The 11525-nt window shown below is 42.0% G+C and overlaps 1 pseudogene; it reads left to right on the top strand.

Moving 5' to 3' along the window:
• Positions 1–4344: 4344 nt before the first annotated feature.
• Positions 4345–4734, top strand: LOC110563732 (large ribosomal subunit protein eL22-like; annotated as a pseudogene).
• The last annotated feature ends 6791 nt before the right edge of the window (positions 4735–11525 follow it).

Below are 11525 nucleotides of genomic sequence, written 5' to 3'. Positions count from 1 at the left end.
ACTCCCTGGTAGCAACACCCTCTACTTCTGCCCCACGCACAGCCAAAAAGAAAACTGAGCCAAATTCATCTTTGCTTTTGCTCAGGAGAATGAAAAAAAAAAAAAGAATGGGAACTTTGCAAGTAAACACATGTGTATTTGGCAGTAATATCAGAAAACCCAGAAAACATCAGCAGGTGATATAATGCAGGTCTGTCCAGTAAAACCTTCATGATGCCCCTACAGATCACAGCAGCATAAAGCTACTGACATGTGAGCATGTGACTAGTAGGAGAGAGGAGCTGAAGTTCAAATTGTATTGATTTTTTTTACTTTATGTGTAAAAAGCTGTACGTGGCAAGTGAACACCATATTGGAGAGGCAGATGCAAGGAATCAAACAGAAGCATTAGCACAGGGCTTGCAAAGCGCCAAGGCTTTTGCTAGATGGGCATAAACACATCTGACCTCTGAGTGTCTGCGGCTCGACATCCATAAGTGTGCACTGAAAATTATTATTTTGTCTTCTAGAAATAACAGAGCCATTGCCACTGTGAGCTCACTGCCACTGTGGTCATCTGTGCAAGACTGGCACAAGACCAGGGCCCTCACCATTTCAACAAGGATGGAGGAGTGTCTCCTGAGGTCCCACTCCTCTCTGAGGGACTGCTGGCAATTAAGGTTGTTGGAGAGTTATTATTTTTCTTCATTGCATCATTTTCTTCAGTGGGATAGCCGTTTGTCAAGTTGTCTCTGATCCAGTAAATAACCTCCCCTCCTGTTTGGGTGAGAAACTCTAAAAACAAGACCTCAAAGTAAAGATGGTCTTACCGAGAAAGGTCCTGGGGGGGTGGGGAGGAATGGCATGTGTAAGTTACTGAAACTCATTATATAAAGGTATGAAACTGCTAAGCAACAAAAATTAAAATAAATGAAATAAAAACATTACCCACATATAAAAATTAAAAGTTATGCTCCGTAATGAATATATAAAATCTCTTCTCTCATTATCACCCAAACAGAATATTATATGACCTATGACCTACTTAAATAACATTGCAAATGTCCCATCGTGTTAAGGGTAGCAAGTGATATGTAGCTGATTTGTGTGTATATATGGTACATCTCCACATGTGATATATATGCACATATATATATATTTACACACACACATACACACTCATGCATGCACGCATACGAGCTGCAAGGAGCTACTGAAGTGGGACCTGGAGCTGGAAGCTGGTGTTACTGAAGTAACAGGTAACAATAGGGATGAGAATTTGCCACCAAGAGTAAGGTGAGCCTGCCCATTGGATTAGGAGCTTCCAGCAATAGAGATGAAAGGGAGCAGGTTAAGATGTCAGTGCCAGAGAAGGAATGAAGGGCATTAATCAAAGAAGGGAGATGGTGCTCACCGAAGGGATCAGCCTCCGATAGGCCCATGGGTTCTAGAATGAACAAGAAAGACAAGAACATACCAAGAGAGACAGGGGTTCACTCCAGACAAGGAAGAGAGAGCAGGCGCCAGCCTCCTGCCAAGGAGGATAAACTGAGATTCAGATTGCTAAAACAAGCAGCATGCCATGGCACCAAGCTGTGTGACCCGAAGTGAGCGAGCATGCACAGAGGACTGGCATTTGGGCTTCAAGTGGAATTTTCTTATCTGCTGGCATAATGCTTTTCACATATCATTTCCTTTTTCTTGTTCTTGTTTTACTTAATGTTATGAACGGACTAAGAAAACCATTAAACCATACCAATTTCAAACACTTTACAAGGTGCTCTGGAAGACTCTGTGTGGACAGAGCCCAGCACTTCCTTCAAATGCAACATGCACAGTGCCGCAGGATTTCCACAACATTTTTGGTAGGTTTTATGAGTGTTATAGCTAGGAAACCAAGTCTCAAAAAACATAAGAAAATTGTTCAAAGTCATTCAACTTGAGAACAGACATCTGTTTTGTTTTTGTTTTGTTTTTTTTTTTTCAATGCAGTTTATTCAGGAACCTTGAACAATCATCTGACCCTGGGGAAAGCCAGCCCACAGCTTAAATAGCCTCTGGGTAGCCAACCCCAGCGTGCCACGTGGGCAATGCAGATAGGTCCACATACATGGAAGCAAGCCAGATCCTCAGCCTTAGCCAAATGTGGAATTGTTCGTGACAGAGAGCACTCACCATCGGGAAGGTGGAAGGCGGAAACCAGCTCCATCTTTAAGGCATAGCATTCCTCAGCTCGCTACAGTTCCCCCTTTTTGTTTTAGACGCATCAGGCAAGAGTAGAGGTCTGATCTCTGATATTAGAAATAAATTGGGACTTTGTACTGATGTTCATTTAGGTGTCATCCACCTAAAGAACATCAGACTCATCCGATACCTTTTTCTCAGAGGCGGGACCTGGGGCATCAACCCGCATGCAATCAGACATGCTCTTCTCTGAGTCCAAAGTGGCTGACCCTGAGTGCAGTGCTTAGCCTCGCATCCTGAGTGTAACATTTTAGCTTTTTATGGTAGCCAACCATGCTTGGGGAGACTGTCCTGCTTCAATGGCTGTAAAGGCCTGAATGGTCATGGCTGCATTACGCTGTTGTGAGACTCTAATCTTGCATATATACCACAGGCAAACCAAGGAGACCAACACCAGAAGGCCTGCTAACGCTCCCATGCCCACCCATTCCTTCAGATGATTCATGGCTGCAGCAATCCATGATGGTAATCCTGTGGCTAGTCCTGCGTCCACTCTGGTAGAATTTACTGTGACAGTGGCCACTCTCAGCTGCTCCATCATAGTATCGAATTCTCCAGTCCAATTACCTAAAATATAGCTAGACAATTGTTTAGACAGATTTGCAGCGCAGGAAAAATTCTCATGTTGTATGCTAGTGACACAAAGTCCAGCATACTTTCATTGACAGCCAGGTTGAGCGATTTGCCATAGGGTATCAATTTGCTCCTGCAAGAGGTCAATCCTCTGATTGAACACCATCAAGCTTCCTTTTAGTTGAGCATTAATTCCTTTTTGTACAACTAAGGCATGAGCTACATTGGCTAAATGATTATTCAGGGTCTGAGCAGTCTGCCCAGTATGACTCATGGCTAATGCCACGGTGGTAGCTCCAACAGCCGCCAATGAGATGGCAGTAACAATGGTGGCTGTAGTTCCAAGATCCCTTTTCTGTCTGAAGAGAGTCATAGCGTGAGGGGCATCAACGGGCACAGGCACCCAGCGAGGCATGAGAGTAACCATGGCATACCTAAATTTACTAGCATTCCATCATTGGGCAAAAAAGCAAGTATCATTACCACAATTACTTGGCTCTATCTGGCTAATAATGAATAAAAATGGGGGATATAAACAAAGGCAAGGAGGATGGACATCAGAAGAAAAAGAAAACAGGAAACAACCTAGGAACCTACCACAGAGGGCCTCCGAAAGCCTCTGCCCTTCAGACTATCAAAGCAGATGCTGAGCCTGATGGGCAACTGTTGGGCAGAGTGAATGGAATTTTAGGTAAGAACTTGGAAATAGTAAGAGCTGGAGAGGACAGGGTCTCCACAAGGAGAGCAACAGAACAAGAAAATTTGAACACAGAGAACTTCCCAGAGACTCATACTCCAACCAATGACTATTCATGGAGATAACCTAGAACCCCTGCACAGATGTAGCCCAGGGCAGTTCAGAGTCCAATTGGGTTACATAGTAATGTGAAGAGGGACTGCCTCTGATATAATCTGATTGGCCTGCTCTTTGATCACCTCCCCCTGGCGGGGAGCAGCCTTACCAGGCCATAGTAGAGGACAATGCAGCCACTTTTGATGTGAACTGATAGACTAAGATCAGAAAGGAGAGGAGAACCTCCCCTATCAGTGGACTGGGGGAGTGGCATGCAAGCAGAGGGAGGAGGGAGGGAGGTATTGGGAGGGGAGGAGGGAGGGGCTTATGGGGGGGATGCAGAATGAATAAAGTGTAATTGATGAAAAATTTTTAAAAAAAGGGAAAAAAATAATTTAAGAACCTTAAATGACTTTCAAAAGTGGAGGAAAACATGGAGTTAGTCAATTGGCATGGAGCACATCTTGCCTCTGGGGGCAATGATCTCCTGAACCTACTCAGACCTCGGACACTACCACTGCTAGTTCTAGAACTGATGCAGGATGTTCCAACGAGGGGGTTAAGGCTTCTCATAATATTTCCTATAAGCCCAGACAACTGTTTTTTAACCGAGATTCCAGCACATTGTTCTAGTGTTAAAAGTCAGTGGTTTGAAAGATTCTAAGCAGCCCGAAATACTTGTTTGTAACAACCCCAGTAGATAAACAGTTGGGAAACATGTACATAAAAGTGGGCTCTCTGCCTCCTCTGCTGCCATGGTGCCCATGAAAAAGCTTGTGGCAAAGGGGGACAAAAATGTGTAGCAGGTTTTGAAGGTCACCTTTGACTACACCCATCTTGTAGAAGATTAAATCGTGGGTGCTACCAATTTTGAGCAGTTCCTCCAGGAGAGAATCAAGGTGAAGGGGAAAGCTGGGAATCTTGGTGGAGGGGTGGTGACCTTAAAATGGAGCAAGAGCAAGAGCTAGATCACTGTCGCCTTTGAGGTGCCTTCCTCCAAAAGGAATATGGAATATCTTGCCAAAAAATATTTGAAGAAGAACATTCTTCGAGACTAGTTGTGTGTTGTTGCCAACAGCAAAGAAAGCTATGAATTGCATTCCTCCCAGATTAACCAGGATGAAGGGGAGAAGGACAAGGATTAAGACACATTGGTCGGGAATGTTTTGCATTAATTCATAAATCAAATTTAGGAACAAAAATAAATAAAGAAAGAAAGCTGAGATTTTGTGTGTACAGTCTTAGACAACCCACTGACTCCTTTCACTTTATGCATTAGCTAGTTCTCCATCTGAGAAGAATTTAGCACCAGTTGCAGAGCTATCAGTCTGAGCAATGGGCTCACCAGCACTCTCCTTGTACCATTTTGCAAGAATTTATCTAATGATAATGATGCATGAAAAGCGCCTTCTGCACCTGGACAGAGTGCTTGTGTCCCTGTTGTTTAGCTGTGGAGAGCACGGGCATCCCCGATGAACCGATGCCTCCGTTGTATGAACTGCTACCTCGGATGTCATCCACATTCTTGTCAGTTACTGGATATGCAAAGCCAGAGAGAAATTTCAGATTTAGAAACCCAGCATTTAGGCTCTTTCAATCCCTAGTTCTGACTTGCTTGCCTGTGAAGGCAGCCACCTCACTCCCTGAATGCCCAGTCCTGGCTGACATGGCATTGTTCGCTGTCTAAATGAGCATTTTTGATCGTTTCATAAATACCTCTCCCAAAAACAAGCTCTCAAAAGCCCCTAAAAATTGGGACTCCACTTCCATCAAGGATACTTCTCCTCTAAGCAGAATTGCTCTGTGAAAACTTTGTTCCTCAGGCTGTGGCAAAGACTCAAGGATCAAAGAGAGAATTCTGCAAAATCTGTTAAAATGACTATGAACAGCATGAATTGCTCCAAACTCTACAAATAACTAACAGAAATAAGTTAGCAATTCTTGTTTGACACATGGATAACTTGCCCAGTTAATAATTTCAACAAATTGACGTTTTATTTTCGGCTGATTGGTTTTCAGCAGATGAGGGTTTGGGAGTTTCTCTTTCTTTGCTCTTTCCTGACAATGTTCAATCTTCCTGTCTCCTTAAAATTCTCCTGTTCTCAATCACTTCATTTTGTTACGAAACTTCACAGGGATAAGAGGCCCAATGCCTCAGGTGATGACAAATTCTTTTTGGCTGAGGTTTCTATTCCTGTTATTCCTTAGATAGTTTGACCTTGTGGGAAGGCTGCAGTCAATGTCCTCATAACCACCATGATCCTCTGTGTTGGCTATGTAGCTCTTGGCAAGTGACTCATGTTCTGAGCCTTCTTTCTTCCCTGCCTTTCTATTCTTCTCTTTCTTTTCTTATCTCTCTTCTCTTCATTTTCTTTTCTTTTCTTTCTTCCTTTCCTTCCTTCATTTTCTTCCTTCCTTTCCTCCTGCTGTCTTTCCTTCCTTCCTTCCTTCCTTCCTTCCTTCCTTCCTTCCTTCCTTCCTTTTTTCCTTCCTTCCTTCCTTTCTTCCTTTCTTTCTTTCTTTTTCTTCCTTTCTTCTTGTCTTTGATTTTTTTTCTTTTATTCAAAATAGATTCTTTTCACACATATGATATCTTGATTACAGGTTTCCCTCCCTCTACTCTCATTTTCTGCCCACCACCCCTCCCACCAGGACCCATTCCATTTTTGTTTCTCATAAGAAAAGAACAAGTTTTTAAGAGATAGTACCAAAATACAACAAAATAAAATATAATAAGATAAAACAAAAACTATTACATCCGAGTCGGACAGGACAAACAAACAGGAGGGAAAGAGTGTAAGGGAAGGCACAAGAATCAGGGACCAACTTGTCCACACACTGAATAATCCCATAAGAACACTAACTAGAAGCCATAACATATAAGCATAGAGGACCTGGTCCCCTTTGTGTTGTGCTTCAGTCTCTGTGAGTTCATCTGAGCTCTGATAGTGTGGATTTGTTTTCTTTGTATCCTCCATCCCCTTTGGCTCTTACACTCTTTCCAAGCCCTCTTCCACAGGGTTCCCTGAGCTCCAAGGGGAGGAATTTTGTGGAGATATTTTCCCATTTAGAGTTGAGTATTCCAAGGTCTCTCACTGTCTGCATAATGTTTAATTTTATTTTTCAAAGATTTTTTTCTTAGATAAGTGATGTCAAAAATCACGCCCTTTTCCCCATTAAACCAGGTTTTTGTTTCTTCTTTTGTAGTTCAAATCACAAATAATCCTGGGAATTAAGACTCCTCTCTCATCGTGAGATGTCTGTAGCATCCAAGCTAGGCTACTGGGAATCTTGATACTTACTTGGGGACTTACTTTGACGTGGTTCTCACCTCACTCGCTACTCTTTCTCAGCCTCCTTTGGCCATTCCATTGTCACCATCTTGATTTCAAAATATCAGTGTCCCTGAAGCTTTCTTCATCCCAGGCCATGGGAATTAATTCTTTGTTTCCAGTTTCTCAGACCACTTAGCACAGGTTTGCCATCACACCTGGGCAGAACAAGAGAATCCTGCAACTGACTGTCTCACCAGACATTCCCTCAAGTTCATGACCACTGCTGGTCTCATTGTTTCTTACCTGGCTAATGTGATGATGTGTGAAGAAATGCTCAACCTACCTCAAGCCAGTGACATCAATATTCTAAGGGACATATTTCACCTTCCTTCCTCTCATACTTTTCTATGCCTCATTTTGTTGCTGTATGTCTGTCCTTCCCTGTCCTGTGTGTGGATTTTGTGTGGCTTGTGACTTCACTTTGCAACCTCCAGAATACACACACTGTTGCCTGTAACAGAGGAGCTCAATAAACAGATGATTAGGTTTACTTAAAGAGCCGTTCTTACCTTGGTAAGCCCAGCTTGGATGCTCTATTTTGATAAAAGTAGTGAATGGTACTGAGGTGAAAGGATGGAATCACACTGGTCTCCTTACTAGAGGCTGAAATGTGAGGAGAAAAAGAGACCAGAGGGCAGACATATGGATGTTCTTCCTGGCTGTTCCTGGTTCCATGTTTGGGAAAATAACCCTAAATTCCCCTGCATTTATTTATTTTTGTTTATTATTAAAAAATGAGGCTAAACTTAAGAGGAGTCAGTGTGTCAGAGAGCAAGTGAGTAAGGAATCAGATTGGAGTATTTGCAAGTGTGAGGTGTGCAAGCTAGTGCTTGCCTTTCTTTCCATTCTTAATTATTAAAAATCACCAAGTCAGATAGAAATCCTCACTTCCTCTTTTCTTCCCAGTGGTATCTACGAGACTGTCCTAGTTCTTGCTGACTGGTATTCTCCAGCGAGAAACAAGTTTTAAAATCTATTTTTTTAAACTGATACCATGTCCACAATTCCATATGAAAACAGACATAAAGACCACCAAACCCAAATGGGCCCCAAAGCTGTGCAGAGCCCTGATGAATGAATAGGACCACATTATAAGGGTCTCCGGAGAATAGGGCAAAAGTTACCGACCGTCTTCCTGAAATCTACCAGCAAGAATGTGAGCCTTAATTAACCAAGCCCAAGGTTGATTTTTCTTGCTGCCTTTTTCTCTGAGAGACAAATAATAAGAAATGAATGAGGTTGGAAGAAAATGAGAACCATATTGGGAAAGCGAAACATACTCAAACTTTTGGCTGAGCTGGTTGCAAAGAGCTAAAGTTCTTTAATCATCTCATTGGAGATGTAGCCAAAAAGTGCAATTTGAAACTCTCTCTCTCTCTCTCTCTCTCTCTCTCTCTCTCTCTCTTTCTCTCTCTCTCTCTCTGTCTCTCCCTCTCTTTCTTCCACACCCTCATTCTTTTTCACTGCAGATGAATTAGGATGGTAAGATGGTGGAGACAGGGTATGATGAGAACCATTCCTGCTCTCCACCTACTTTATAAAAAGCCTTGGCAATCATACTGGGGAATTCATTTATCAATTCTTATAACTTGAGTGTGTATTGTACAATGTTAGTTGACCCCAATAAGCCCCTGTGCAGCTGAACCTGGTCATGAGTTGGGCATCCGCTAAAATGGTAACATACTGAGGATTCAAACTTTTCTAAAAGATGTGTTTCTAGAAGAAGATGGATCTGTTTGAGAATCAAAGTATGCCACTCCATCTGAAAGTGGGCAAGGCCAACTATAATAGGATTCATATAAGTTTTTATTAAAAAATGTGATAGCCCCTTACTAGCGAACAAATTTATAAAAGCACAGAGAGGTTTTTCTTATGCCTGGGTTGGCCAGTCCAACCCAAAGGCCCCTCTCCACTCCTCCACACTCCACATTGCTTCAGTTTAAGGATTTAGGAAGTGTGACTGTCTTTGTCAATAAGGAGACAGAAGATACATCTGTCTTGTCTTTGTGGCAGTAGAGGAGTGTGTCTGGAACTTTCTTAATAAAGCCTCACTTTGGTTGATGGTAAATAAATACGATGTAACATACTAATATTTTCATTCATCTTACAGTATTTCTTTTTCCTAATGAGTTAGCTTTCTGGCTCCCTTGTTTCCTTATTTATCATTCTCCAGGGAAGGATCGGGTCTCTTAGCTTCTGAATCATATGGGAATGCTCAGCTCATATTCTCTTTCTGTTAAGGAGTGAGTTTCTCACAGAGAGGAATCATCCTGATCTCCAGAGGAAGGTCATTTCCCATTGTTGGAGTCCAGAGTTGGCAGGCTCACAAGTGTCATGTATCCATGACTGCAAGTCTGGCTTCTGGAAGAAGCAAAGTGTATTTCCAACTTCAGTTGCCAAATACTTGATTTTTTTTTTTCAATTTGTACAGAACAGAAAATAAGGATGTTTTATTGGACCTTCTTAGACAGCTTAAATGGCAAGATAATGAATGGAGCATTTAAAAAACACAGTTCTGATCATGGTTCTCTTTCTTTAGGTGCCACCCAAAATTCTCTGTGGGCAAAGGCACTATTAGAAGGTGGTAGAAACTATGAGAGATCTAGTATGAGGTCTACAGGTCATTGGAGGTGTGGCTTTGAAGGGGATGGTTGGACTCTTGTCTCTTCTTTCACTTCCTAGCCTTGTGGCAAGAAGTTTTGCTGTCACACAGGCTCTGATGGCTAGTCTTATGAACCACACAGAATCCAGAATCACTAGGGAATTAGACATCTGATCACGCCTATGTGAGATTGTTTTGATTGTGTTTATGTTTATTTATGTGGTAAGTGGTAAGAGCACGTGGAGAAAGAGCCAGCTCGCATCCATCCATTGCTGTCTGTTTCTTCACTGAGGATACAATGTGATCATCTCTCACTATGATTGATTGTAACCTTGAACTGTGTACTTAAATAAACCACTCCCTCCTGAATTTGCTTCTTTTGGTGTATTTCATCACAGCGACATGAAAAGAAGCTGAGACATACGTTCTTGTCATGACATGCTTTCACAGCTCCAAAATAACTGGGTTAGTTGATCATGGAAGGAATTCTCAAAATTATGAGACAAAATAGTTCCTTCTTCTAACAGTTGGTTATCTTGGATATTTATCATAGTGCTAGAAAGTTAACTAACATGGTTATACAGACTTTGTAAACCTCATTTTTTTTTATTTAAAATTGGTTTATAAAAACTATTAGCTTGGAATTCCATGACAATGGGGTATCAAATAAAGACTTACTAATCTCAATATGTTGTTAGAGCCATTTTCCAGCTAGATAAGCTTTTAAAGCCCTGTAAAGCCCCATCCTGTGGCTTTCTAAGGCTTTCATGGAGTGGAATAATCACACTATCATGTTCTGGGAGAGGAGTACACATGGTCTTTTGGTCTAGCCTTCCACAGAGGGCCTCTGAAAGACTCTATCCTTCAGGGTATCAAAGCAGAGGCTGAGACTCATAGCCAAACTTTGGGCAGAATGCAGGGAATCTTATGAAAGAAGGGGGAGATAGAAAGACCTGGGGAGGGGACAGGAGCTCTATAAGGACAGAAAAAAATTCTGGGCACAGGGATCTTTTCTGAGACTGATACTCCAACCAAGGACCATGCATGGTGATAACTTAGCACCCCTGCACAGACGTAGCCCATGGCTGCTCAGTTTCCAAGCGGGTTTCCTACTAAGGGGAACAGGGACTGTCTTTGTCATGAACTCAGTGGCTGTGCTTTGATCACCTCCCCCTGAGTAGGGAGCAGACTTACTAGGCCACAGAGGAAGACAATGCACCTAGTCCTGATGAGACCTGATAGACTAAGGTCAGATGGAAGGAGAGGAGGACCTCCCTATCAGTGGACTAGGGGAGAGGCATGGGTGAAGAAGGAGGAAAAGTGGGATTGGGAAGAGATGAGGGACAAAGCTACAGTTGGGATACAAAGTGAATAAATTGTAATTAATAAAAATAAATAAAATTTAAAAAAACACTAACAAACTTGTCTATGGCTTTGAGAAAAGAATCTCTGAAAAGGGCCTATGCAATTTTTACAAAAAATGGGAAAAAATGGGAATGAGTTACTGTGGCTAGAGCAAGGTTTCTCTTAACAAATGCTAGAGATAGGGTAGAGGACTAGAGTTCCTGAAGATCTGTCTTGAAGAAGAGTCACAGTTGATAGTCTGAGTTGGAAACACAATGGATAGCCATCCCAGGGAGCAGCTAACAACAATCCAGTTACTGCTGAGGAACACTAGCCACAAGACATCAGTGTCAAAGAATATAGAACTAGCTCTCTATTCTGTAGTTGACTTACCTATATTGACTTATCTATAGTTGACCACCTATACTGATATTAGCTGCAGCTTTATCTGATTTCTTACAGCCATGCTTAGACGTGTACAGTTCTGCTAAAGCTCAGCTGACCTAGGAAGGTCATATCTGGTATAGCTCAATTTAATTTCACAAGCAAAAATGTAAAAAGCTTCTTAAAGCCCAGTATTAAAACTAATTTCCTTCTTTTCTATTGGTCAAGGCAATTTACATGGCTTCACTTAAATTTTAGATACGAAAAATGG

The sequence above is a fragment of the Meriones unguiculatus genome, chromosome 10 (assembly GCF_030254825.1).
Source record: "Meriones unguiculatus strain TT.TT164.6M chromosome 10, Bangor_MerUng_6.1, whole genome shotgun sequence".
NCBI lineage: Eukaryota > Metazoa > Chordata > Mammalia > Rodentia > Muridae > Meriones > Meriones unguiculatus.
The sequence above is the reverse complement of the archived record's forward strand: the minus strand, read 5'-3'. Positions and strand labels throughout refer to the sequence as shown.